Consider the following 13,751-nt stretch of genomic DNA (forward strand, 5'->3'; position numbering starts at 1 on the left):
TTTTCGAATTCGAATCGATCTTTTCCTCACTCGGACATCCAGTTGTAAGATAGGTAAAGCAAGAATCACATTAGAGCCGCCATTATTTTTTTATTGCCGATCAGTAAAAAAATAATAAGTAGAAGTTGCATACATCAGCAAATCGTTATCTATCATATAATCGATATCGTAATTATGTGGTATGAGATAATTGGGTAGTTTCCTAGGTCAAAGATAAATTATGAAATTCTGATTGAAATGAAATGAAATTTGAAATACTAAAAATGCGATTAAAAAGAAGGTTAGCGAATTGGTCAGATTTTTTAATTTTTTTTTGACGTGACTTATTGTAGATTTGCCGCAGGTGGCATTAACTACTTGGCCGAACAAAGGGAGCGCTGAAGGCTCTCACCCGGTACAACGTTTAAGACAACAGGCCTGAGTGGAGTGAGAGTGGGTGCCCAGTTGGGCGCGAACCTCGGCTCAGGGCGTCGTCTGAGAGGAAAAAATGTTTGAAAGAATTTTTCAACCATAGTGGGTCGATAGTGATAAGCACTGATTGAGGGAAGTCGTTGACTACCCGGCGGGGTCGATATCGGTATATATTTGATCAGTATGTAAGTACGTCATAAATTCTTACACAATTTTCTGTTTTAATTGTGTTAGGTAGCATGTGGGCTTATAAACACGTGTGTTAAACACAGGTGTATGTACGTATGTTTGTCCATTTCTCAAAATCTACAAATAGTATTGCAATATTTTTTATTCTATTAATAATGCAATACTTTGAAAGTTATGAGCAAAAAGCATTGTTATGGAACAAAATCAAGCTTATGTTTATAATACTAGTAAGTGCGGTTCCCAATTGTTTCCTACTCACTAAACTTGTGGCTCTGCTCACCCCGATTGGGAAAAAAAAACTCAATATTATTATGTAACTAAAGTTTACTTAACCACAATCTCATTAAAATCCTCGGAAGAACCTCAATCTCACAGGAATCAATAAAATTATAAACAGCATTGTTTTGTTTAAAATTAAGTTTATTGTAAGTAGTAGACATTTATTTATTTTTTAGTTTTCATTGTTATTCACGAGCGTTGCATCTGTGTCGTTCTCTGCGGCTCTAACTTCCTCAGAGCCATTAAACTGTGTAACTTGGGCGTATTGCTCAAACCAGGACTATCCTCAACATTATTCTCAAACCTATCCTTCTCCGCCAAAGCTTCCTCTTCTTTCGTACATTTATTCTTCAAACCACATTGTTTCTTGTCTGAGACCTCGTCATTATTGTCATCTTCGATTTCATTGGACTCTATATCCGTTAGATGCTTTCCTTTCTTAGACATTCCTTCATCAATAAAATTTATATCATCTTCGGATACAAAGCTTCTTGTAGTCATTTCAGGTCTCACTGGGGTCCCGATGGCATTGCCATCACTTCGGCGTAGTATTTGGGGTAGTTCTGCACTGCCAAACTTGACTCCGAACGGCCTCAGGTGGTATATGAGGTATTCCAACGCGTACATGTCTTCAGGGGCCACGTAGTGGAACGATATAGCGTAGTCTGAACAGCAGTTCATTCCCTGTAAAGAAACCAGCTGTAAGGTTTGTTTCGGCAAAACAATTTCCTGAAGGCAATCTAATAGCAAGATGCTCAGAATCGATAACGTTATGAATTTATTAGGAGTAATTCTGTGGTTAAGGTACGAAATCTTGTCTCGTGTGGGTTGTGAGACCACTGCACCACTAAGGACCACGAAAAAAGCGATTCAATTTGACAACCTAAATTAAAAGTAACAAAATCATATATAGGTAGTTCAGTTCAGGTTGACTTTTTAGGAATTGAATGAATGAAGCCTATTTGTACGGTACAGTACGGTCACGAGTACTAATATGTATACACTTTGAAACCATGTCACATTAACTTTTTTGACAAATTAAGTCTCATTAAATGTATGATAATGTATGATAGTACGACAGGGTTCTAAAGTGGGTGCATGATATTGCTCATGACTGCACCTATGTGTTTGGATGTGTGTGTGGCCAGGTCAAAAGTATTCTCTACCGGCGAGAATGCATGAAGGCTTTGATGAGAGTGGAAGAAGCGAAAGTGGTGTGTCAGGATCGTAGTATGTGGAATTCCGTGGTCTCTGCCTGCTCCAGCGAGAAATAGGCGCGAGTGATCCTATGTTACGTGTTTACGATTTAATTTGACACTCAATCGACGTCATTTCAGTGAACTTAAACTTGATTGTTGCAGTGAAGTAATACGAAGAATCGGAGCTGTTTAAGACGTTTGATGTCATAAATGGCTAGCTGTAATTCTGAACGGGATGATTCAGACCATGATTCTGAGTTAATATCAAGTGGAATTTTCCGTCTCAAAATTACTTGTTTTTTTTTTTTGGGGCTTTTTACATTATTTTCAATTCTACACTTTTGTGATGGAAATTTCCACGTGATAGCTGATAGCAACAGCAACCCACCTCCTCAACGGGGTAGTAGATATAGCTCCAGTACCAAAACGTCTTGTCTTGTTGTGGGTTGACGTGGTCCTGTGGCATGAACGGCAAAAATCGCCCCTTGTTCGCCGAATCACGGGAGTCCATCGCTTTTACCCCAACTCGGTTCAGGCACACTCCTATAACGAAAAATGGATCAGCAGGTTCCATTCATGGTTTGGGATAATAATAATATAATATAACGTTTATTGAAATAAGCTTTTTCACTTTATGCATAAAACCCTGTCTCCCAAACTAGGCGAACATGTCTTGAGAGACAGTGCCTTCCCAATCTATGTACTTATAGACTAATTATACAGTGGTAACACTACGGTATTAAAGTACTTAATAAAAAATAAGTATGAAGTAGAATGAAAAGTTTGAATCGAAATTTTTGGAATACAAATAAGACAACAAAAGAATGAGGTGCCTGCTGTTTTACCTACTACAATATAAATATTGTATTAAAATGCACCATGAACCCGATCAGTGAGAAAATAGGTAGAAAATTATCACGTTAATTAAGGACAGCGCTATCTACACTATTTTGGGGAATGCAACCTCAATAAGTCCCTCATTGCATATAACAACAATCATTACAATTTGCAAGTTAACTTTTTAGTTCATATTAGTACTTCAGCCCTAACGATAAACATGACAGATTACTCTCACCGAGTTGCACGTCATCGTGAGCATCGTCTGCTTGGTCGCACAACACTTGGCCGGTCAGGCCTTTCTGTATCAGTCTGTAGAGAGCGTCTCGCGACAACACGACTCCTGCGCCGCCGCTCATGAAGCCCTGTGGTGACACGGTATATTCTGAGGTCGAACTGGACCACAAGGGGTAGTAAGGCGGTGGAGACAGCAACTATCAGATTGTGGTTTACTTCCACTGAAGCGAACCGATGCTGAGACGTGGGAGAGGAGTGCGAGAGTTCAAGAGAGAAGACGCTCTGTTACTCTGTTTGTCTTCAGTAGAAACCCACGCAGTCTGGCAGCGTTGTACTGCGCCTTGGAAAACGACAGACTTGCGTGGGAAGGAAAAAGACAGAGCGAGTTCAAATAATATGAACGACAGAGACAGAGTCCCGCCCTCGCTTCACGCCGCTCTGGTAAAGGTAAATTCACTTCAATAGGTACAACCGGAAAAATAGAGTTTAGGCTTGTGAGACAAAGGATGTCAATCGATTACACACAATATCTAATCAGGATGGTAAACGTGCAGCTGAGTGAGATGTACGAATCTGTCATGTTTTACCTTTTTAATTGAAGAGAAGCAATTGCCTCCGTGTTGATGACATGAAAATTCTCCGGTGAATGGTTAAGTAATTATTAGAAGCAGACTGAGACATTGGTGTCGATTCAAGCAAACATCAATAAAACTAGGTTTGTCTCTTTCTTGCTGTTATAGAAGAAGTCAATTAGAGAAGGATAGCATTATTTTTAGAACTGTCAAATTAAATTAAGATTAAGTTTGTGTCTTTTACAATCGGCAGCATTATAACAATAAAATGATAAACTACCTACAAGAACTGTAAGCAGATACAGAATTAGCAGAAAATGTTAACAGCGAAGGAATTAAGAGGCAAGAACCAATTGATAGACATTTGTTGCAGCAAGAAGATTATTCAAGCAACTATAATTTTGTTAAATTGTTGCTACCTGCACAATCTTACCATCTGCTAGCCTCCCGAATACAGTCTAAACGTAGCAAAGCATACAATACAATAACATCAATATACAGAATCTTACTCAAAAATCATCGGAGAATCTTCAGTGCGAGGCAAGACTGATGAAATCTTAGTAACAAGACAGATTCATAAAGCACAACCACGCAAGAGTTACTGAGTATAGCAATGCCAGCGTTTGATGTAGGTACACGTTTTCACAAAATGGTTTGAATGAGCAAACATTGGTACAGGATATAGTTTACGGCGTATAATGCCTAAGTATTGATTATTCGTGAAAAAAAATGAAAGAATTTCCTGGCAAACTTTGAAATTTCCCACGATGACCAGTGACTTGAGAAAGTTACAAACAGACACAACTTTTAAATCCAATGAATGGAAAGCAAGAATGTATGTAACTCGGGTTCCTACATCAAATACTGGCAGCTTCTCATAGCTTCGCGTGGCTGTGCCAATATCTTACCCAGCTCCACCTCCTCCATGCGATTATGTTCGGTTTGAGTACAGTATTTTGAGTCGATTCCTTTGACGAGCCTAGCTAAGGCGCTAGCTGTCAAAACCAACCCTGGCCCTTCAGACTCATCTCCTTGTAGATTCTTCTGTGCAGGCTGTTGCAATAAAACCAAGTCTAAATTGATATCAAAAGAAGGTAAGGTACCGCTTTATTACAAAACGAATACTAAACATAATACCAGCCCTCGCGGCATGGCAACCGTACCGCGTGCGGCGCGAATTATATCGAGGGCTTTGACCAATATCCGTAGGTACATCTATCCACGTAGAAACCCTCGATTTAATTCGCGCCGCGCGCTGCCGTGCGGAGCCTGCCGGACCTATTGCACTAAACGTACAATTGTAAATTACAACAACAATTTGATGTACATTGTGAAGTGTGTGTTTAGAAATATTTTGCAGCTTTATATCAGTTATATATATACGTATTTCTTACCTGAGAAGTGAAAGGTTTATATCGGCAGCCGAAGTACAAAGGTTCCCTGCTATCATAGTTCGTCAGCATGTACCTCAAATTCTCCAGCACTAGGAAACTACAACAAAATTTTAATGGCGTGAAATATAAACAGTATAGTACCTACTAAGGAACTAGGACAATAATATCCAGTTTAATTTGAAGGGTTCCTAAGCCCTGGACCGGGGCTAAAACGGGGGAAAGTACGTGACAGGATTGTATGGTAGAACTAAAATATTTTGACTGTAGGGTATCGAAAACCGGCATTTACTGACTCCGTTCAGTATCGAAAATCCCAGTTATACCCTTGTCAATAAGTGTTCCCTAATGGCCTTAGATGGAAATGTTACCCAACCTTATTCCTTATGGATTGTGCTGGATAGAAATGTAACTTACGTGTCATCGTCAGTGCGAACGAACCAATCAGCGTCATCGCGATGGTGTTGGTATATGTATTGGAAGGCAGCCTTCACTTTCGACCACATGTGCTTCCGTCCCTCCTCCACGTCCAACTTTACCGTTGGCACATCATCATCTACAATGAATTATTTATTTTTAATTCTTTATAATTTTTCACAAATACCTCAAATCTTGAGTACACAAAGCTCTGGGCTTATCATGTGACCTAACTACCTACTAAGGCTGCAAAAGATCAAAATTGATATCTGTTGTTCGAGCCCTGCATTCCAGCAGGGGATAACAGGATTAAAAGAATTTGATAAACATGGACATTGTCCTAGAAGGACATGAGCCGCTGGAAACTTTAGAAATGTGGTGGAGAATGGAGAAAATAAGTTGGATATAACAGTAACTAATTATTATACCCTAGAACGAATAAGTAGAGTATATTGGGAGAAAGGTCATTAAGTAGTTATCGGAAAAGGAGACGAGAAAAATGGCCAATTAATAAAGAACTGATTATTGATTGAAACAATGTTACCAAGAATGGTGATAGGTTACCAGCCAATATTGGAGGACATGATCCCTTAAGAATAAGGTTATTAACGCATACCCTACTATGTTTTGGCTTTACTTCCCAATCCAGCAGGGAAGTTCTTGTAACAGCTAAGTATTCCTAAAATAATATCACTTTTCGTACATACCTTTCTGAGTGCTCATAAACAAAAGTTTATTGCACCTCTTGCCCCAAGTATCCTTGATAGGTTTAGTAGTGGTATTATGGTTGGGAGGATACGTCAGCACCCAGCATAGGATGCGTACTTTCTTCGACAGTTCATTGGCAATGCTGGTGTCATCATCTGCATGTACTTTGCGCACTTCATTTATATTCCGCTTCGGAATATTCGCTAGAGGATGAGTGTTGATATTGGCAAAGGAGCGACTGAAAATATGTTTAAATATCAGGGAATTAAGTACTTATAAAGAATTTCTACTAAGCTTCACTAAAGACCTCTACAACATTATTACAGCTAGATTGGTGATTATAGACTTCTAAGAAACAATCTAGTGTGCTGTTTAAGGAATAGCAGCTTAAACATAGGTTATAATTTATAATATTGATACTTTACATCATGTTATCAGGCTCTTCAGGCTCATTTACACTTTTTCTTTGGACACTCTTCGTTTTCTTCCCGGCAATAGGCTTCAGCTCCTCATCTCCGCCAACTGTAAGTCGTTCGTAAACTCTTTTCGCTTGCTTGTGAATCTTCTTCGCTATCTTCTGAACTGCTTTAGCTCGCTGAACCTCATTCTCCTTCGGATCTATACCGTTCTTATGGTCAGATTCAAATGTATTCTTGACTCCAACACTCGATGTGGCTGTTGATCCCACAGTAACTTTCTTCTCACCCTTAAGTTTCATATCATGTTTGATATTAAAGTTACTTTGGGCCTCATTCAATCCAATTTGAATGGCTTCGTTAGCTTTTATTGCATGTCTTTCTTCTTTTATGTCGAGAGTGTTTAGACTGTTTCCGCTTTGAGCTTTCTTCTTGCGATCGAGTTTGACATTGTATTTCCTTTTAGTGTAGTGGGCTCGTTTTAAATCGTCTCCGATCATGCTGCCTTCTAGGTTTTTAAAGCTGCTATCGTGAAGATGCCAGCTGAGTCGGGACATACGTCCTGGTGTTTTAATTATAGTTTCATCTAGTGTTATTTTACTCCTGTCTGTGTTTAAAGCACTCAAACTCACTTGCAATAGAACACTGCACGTGTACACTAAATATATTATCATGTTTATTAAAAAGTTTCACAATGCCATTAAAGTTTTTAAAGAGGACACCAATGTGTCGCGAATGAATTCAACTAGGAGAATGTAAGCAGATAAAGGTTTGGCTTATTTATAATATTTGAGAACAAAGACTACTCAAAGAAAATGCATGATGGAACTCTATTATTCAATTGTTTATTTATTGTTCAAATGTTACAGGTGTGATGTCAATTTATGATGTAATCTTGATATGTTGATACTGTAGGGTGGATTCATATCCACCCATTCCTATTATAGGTACATTATAGGTACATTCCTAGAACTTAGGATATTGCATGCTATATGAATAGATGAGCATGCAATATCCTAAGTTCTAGGAATGTACCTATAAAGAATAATACTGCGTATAACAACAGTATCTCTCAAAACCAACCTCCCCGAACCAATTCGCATCGGGCGCCGAAGTATACTTAAGCTCACCCTCTCTGAGTCTTACTTTAGTCTATGTCCTTCCCATACTACTAATTACATAAAGGCAAAGTAAAATGTTTTATAAGGCCATTCCCATTAGTTACTTATTATATTTCACAGTTTAGGAAAGCAATTAGAATAACACTAATAGGCAAATAAGGATTCCTGATACATAATATAGTTTTTTACAAAAAAAATAAGTAAGAATTTCCTCAAAACATTTTTTTATATCAGTCTAATTTTGTTTTTCTTTTTTACGTGACTTATTGTATCGATATATCTAAACTACTACGCCGGAACATTTTAAATTGATTATATTATATAAAGTTATATTTTAAATATAAAGCGAAGCGAGAAGAAGAACGTGTCATCGCGCAGCTTCGTGACGAATTAACGCGAAAACTTACGAAGTTGCGCGAATTCACCAAAAATATCTTGAAACTATGACCATACCAAGTATTAAGTAGGGAAGTACCTATCGGTAGTATCTATTTTTATTTACATACATACTTATAACACAGGGATTCCCGAAACCCCGATACCGATCCCGCCGGCGTGGTCGACAACTTCCCTCAATCAGCGTTTATCACTATCGACCCACTAGGGTCGATTAGTTCCTTCAATATTTTTTTTCTCAGATGACGCCCTTAGCCGAGGTTCGCGCCCAACTGGGCACCCTCAGGCCTGTTGTCTTAAACGTTGTACCGGGTGAGAGCCTTCAGCGCTCCCCATTTGTCCGGCCGAGTAGTTAATGCCACTTGCGGCAAATCTACAATAATTCACGTCAAAAAAAAATGATTCCCGAACTTTAAGATACCAAGTACCTACCCTTTATTTTATGGAACCCCATATCAAATGATTACAAATCGACAACATTGCAATTTACTTAAATAAAAATCTTTTATTATGATAAGTCTGAAACACTTTATTTTTCACATTAACTTTTATTGCAAGGAATGAAACCGAGCCTCTTAAGTTCCGCGGAACTTTGGGAATCGCTGATATAAGATCACGCCTGTTTCCCATTGGGGTAGGCGGAGATTGGAGATTACGGAATTCCACTTGCTACGAACTTGACACACTATTTTCGATTCCTCTATTCCAAACAATATCGTGGATTAAGTACCTTTAATAATATCAGGAGGTCTAAAAAGGCCTCATTTAATCAATTTATCTAAAAAAGCAATATTGCTTTTCCAGGTGAATTGCTTTAATTTGGCCATTTAACCCCCCTAGGTATTTCCTATTTTATACATTATTATTGCATATTATTGAGCCCTCCCAATCATAATGATCTTTAAAGTGGATGCAAAAAGAAAGAAACTTAACTTAGTTATGTAATAGCTACAAGCTGTTTTTTTGTGGATGGCTGGTGCCTAAACTAACTAAACTTGTAATATAGAACATCAGGCCTTCCCCCGGAATTTACAACGTTAACAACTTTAAAGATTACTTTTGACAATTTACTAAAAACGGTAACGTAAAGAATACCGTTCGAAGATTTCAGGTCGCCTCAACTGAGGACAGAGTCGGGGAAGTTTCGAGTTAACATTTTAGAATACGAGTGTTAATCATAGACAAGAAAGTAATGGCTTCATTTCTTACTTATATATTTATTTATTTAAATAGTCCTTTTTCAAATTGTCTCCGTTTTTCTTTATAGAAGCTGTCGGTTTCGAAGATACTTTCAGTTGAAACATGGCCGTGTTTTTTGATTCCCGTTTTGTTTACGTTTGTGAGTACCCAACTTAATGTGGATCCCGTTTCCTTAGGTGTCGTGGGGGCAGTAACTTGGTCGTCAATTTTCCTAATAACACTCCAAGTCATGGCGAACGGGCGAATGTGATATATGAAGTACTCTAAGGTATACAAGTCTTTCTCAGCGACGTTTTCGAAGGCTACCGCGTAGTCAGACCAGCTGCTTATCTGGGGAAAGGTGGTCCTATCAGAAATGTATGGAGCGGTCGTACGTGAAGGGGTTGTAACCAGTAATGTGCAGTCTTCTTATAGTGTGGGTTGTGAGGTGAAATGCCAGCCTCATTAACCCTGGCCTCAGGGTTATGATTGAGCCGCCTAAGGCCCCTGACATGGCTCAAGTAACGATTTCTCACATCAGTAAATAGTAACCGGGACCAACGGCTTAACGGCTTAGTAATGTGCAGTTCCGGGATTCTTTTTGTTGTGGTTAATACTGTGGAGGCTGATACCCGCACACACAATTGCGGGATTGGTCATTTCTTAGAAGACCTATGGAATACCCGGCCCGACGAGCTCAGACCTGGTGTGCGCGAGGAAATCGCCCTTTTGCGTTTTGTGAACATCTTAAATAAGGGTGTAAATCCGAATGGGGTAGCCAGGTACATCCATCGCAAGATGAACTAAGTACCCACACCTCACCGAGCTTTCTGTTAGACCAACGGGACAGGTGTGAGCCGTATCGCTGTCTAGCAGGGCTAACATGCGCAATGTGATAAAATTATCGATCGATTTAGTAAATTTTGTCGGTATCGATAAGTTTATTTTTTCCGTCGTCATCATGAAGTCCAAGCCGTGTCCGGTGACGGCGACTCCTACATGTCTATCCCAGGTCGTGGTTATGATAGGTTCTCATGTGGCTAGCAAAACCGAACTTCGATTTGAAGGAACATGCGTGACACGTGATTTCGTTCGTATTTTGACAGAACGACATGAGTTATTTGGATTTAGGTACATAATGGCCCCGATTCCTGCAGACACCGCCTAATTTTATTTTAAGTTATATCCGTCATTTTCATATCCGTCGAAAAGGAAAGGGACGGATGATTCACAGCTCTTAATTTTAGGAAGAATGAGTAAATGAATGAATAACCCGGGCGAATCAAAAGGTACGTCCCTGGTATGCAATCCTTTTGACGTGCTGTCTACTTAACTGTGTCGGGTTATTGACGGATGTAAAATTTTTAGACGGTTGGTTTAGATTTGTGCTTAAAATTGACGTGTGTTCCATAAATTTTATGCTTGTCGATTACCCGTCCCTTTCCTTTTCGGCGGATAAGAAAATGACAGATATAACTTAAAATAAAATTAGTTGGTATTTACAGGAATTAGCACCATTATAGGCAGAATCGATAAAATTACCGTGTCGAAATTTTATCACATGGCGCATGTTAGCCCTATAGGTCGTGAACTTAGGTATGTTATCTTCTTCTATCCACCGGTTCCCAACCCACAGGTTGGGAGGTGGATTACCAACCCAATCAACCCTGATATCAGGGTTACTATTAAGCCGCCAAAGGCCCCAAAGGCTAGATATGTTATAAAACAATGTTAATACTTACATCCTCATCCTTGTATTTGATCGCGGGGTCCCAATCAAACGGGCTGAAGTGATAGAACAGCACACGATTCAATTCATCCATGGCCATACCCGATTGTATTCCAAGAGAAAACAAACAACTACCTGAAAACAAAAATAAATATTACATTATTATTCTGGCAGACAAAGCGATGAACCGTAGGGCCTTTACAGAAAGCATAGTAATATTACGCCTGTAAACACCATCAGTTGTGCCTGTCATTTAATAATCCGACCAAATGGAAAGGGACGGGTAATCGACAGGTATAAAGTCTAACACTTGTCAATTTTAGGCGGACATTTAAACTTGCCAATAACCCGACAGCATTAAGTTGACAGAACACGTCGCATGCCAGCATTTAAAAAATATTATATCCCGTGATCATGGCACTTGCAACGGTGTTGAAATATCGGGAGTCTCATATCCCTACTTTAAACGCGGTAAAAACCCGTTATTATGTGTTTTAATTAGGTATCACTTAATATAAAATTAGAAGGTGTCTGCAGGAATCGGGGCCAAATATCTATTTGTATTTACTTATATCATTTTTCCGCTTGGGATTGCATGCGTGGTTCCCCTGACCTTCCACCACCAGTTTGTCTAGAGCGCCTCGGCTAATGACAAAAGTGTTGCATGTCTGAAATAAAGTAAACTAGTTTATATCGAAAAATATAACACTTCATAAGCTCATGAATATATCCCGATCGAGGTAGTCAGAGGTACATTCTTCGCAAGATAAACTAAGCCACATCTCACCGAGCTTTCTGTTAGACCAACGTGATAGGTGGTGAGCCGTATCGCCGTCTATAATAGTCGAGTAATTGTGTTGTTAGTTAAAACTTTTTTATAGTCATTATCAATTAAAGATCATTAACCTGTCAACCTACAAGAGAGAAACAGAAACTTGTGTCTATTACATACCTATATAGGTATGTACAACAAACTGCCAGACCATATCATTCAAGCAAAGAATTGTAGTATATTTAAACTTAAACTTAAAAAATGGCTTATTGAGCAGGCATTCTATAGTTTTGACGACCTGTAATTGATAATATATTTTAATGTAATTGAATTCCGTAGTAATATTTAATTTCATTGAATTTTGTAATATCTGTGACGTGTGATTATTATTATCAATAAATGACTATGAGTAGGTATGAAGTAAAATGAGTAACGCTTACGCACCTTGCTCGGGGTCCCGAAGAACCAGGGTTGAGTAGCATTGTACGTCTCTACCATATGTCTCAAATTTTCCATGACAACGTATCTGGAAAATGTAAAAAACATTTAAATACTTACCCACCTACTTTTTACACGTGACATGAACAGCAAACAGGCACGCGGGCCACCTGGTAAGAGGTTACCACCGCTATTCCTTATTCTATGCCGCCGCGTTAGGACATTTGCAGCACCCAGGTTACTACGGCCTATGCCGACCTACCTACTTACACTTTTGCATATGCCTGTGTATGACGTGTGCGTTTGTATATGTGGTTCGTATAGAACGGCAAATCTCCGCTCCCCACCAGCGACTCAGCTAGGTTTACCTCACCCCCGCTCGGTCTTACTTTAGTCAATCGTACGGGCGTCAGAGGTCACACAAACGGATGCGCGTGTACGATAACGTCAATGTGTAGTGTCTATGTAAAACGAGATGATTTGCATGAAGTGTTCGGGCGTGCTTTAAGTGTAGGAAGGTGCAAATTGAGCCTAGGCTTGTTATGGCTGGATCAGACCAGTTATTAAGAAAAAAAATGCGGGAGAAAACTAAGTAAAAGCCCCTATGGAGCGCTCTCCTCGGTACGCCTTGTGTGGATATGTGTCTGTGCATGTGTGTAGGTATGTATGTGTGTGTGGGGGGGGGGGGGGTGTAAACGCACGTATACGCATTAGCTTTGAGGATCCACTCCACGTTATCAAAGTGATGAAGGTCGTGTACAAACTGCAAGCCAGACTTCGTGTACTTCCATGGATGCTGCTTCTCCGCTGTTGACAAAGAGCTAAGTTACATTAGAAAGACAAAAGACATGATTTGTATGTTGAGATCATTATTGACATAATATAAGCTCACAACTATATCCCAATTGGGGCAGTCAGTGGTACATCTATCGTAAGATGAACTGAGTACCCACTCTTCACTGAGCTTTCTTTTAAACCAACGTGATAACTGGTGCGCTGTAATAACATAAATAGCCCATTTACGTCCCACTGCTGGGCACAGGCCTCCCCTCAATCAACCGGAGGGGGTATGAACCATACTACATCACGCTGCTCTATTGCAAGTTGGTGAAGGCATTTTGGACTAGTAGCCTTCCGAAGCACGGAATCATCTTACTTCGGACAACCAGGTGATTCAGCCTGCAATGTCCTGGCCAACCAAATGACAGTCCCACAGTGTCCCCACCGGGAATCGAACCCGGACCTCCAGGTCGAAGAAATAAACAAATAATAATACCAATCACACTGCTGATCACGACGAAATTATCACATCTCTTCCCCCATGTATTTCTTATGTGGTTAATGCTCTCCTCTTCGCCGGTTCTCTGCATCAGAATGCAAAGGATGGAAGCTTTTTTTTTAGCCTGTCGCTTTCTACGTCTAGGAATTTCGTTGTCGTCGTAATCTTCCTCTGGCGGCTC

The sequence above is a fragment of the Pectinophora gossypiella genome, chromosome 13 (genome assembly GCF_024362695.1).
Source record: "Pectinophora gossypiella chromosome 13, ilPecGoss1.1, whole genome shotgun sequence".
Lineage (NCBI taxonomy): Eukaryota > Metazoa > Arthropoda > Insecta > Lepidoptera > Gelechiidae > Pectinophora > Pectinophora gossypiella.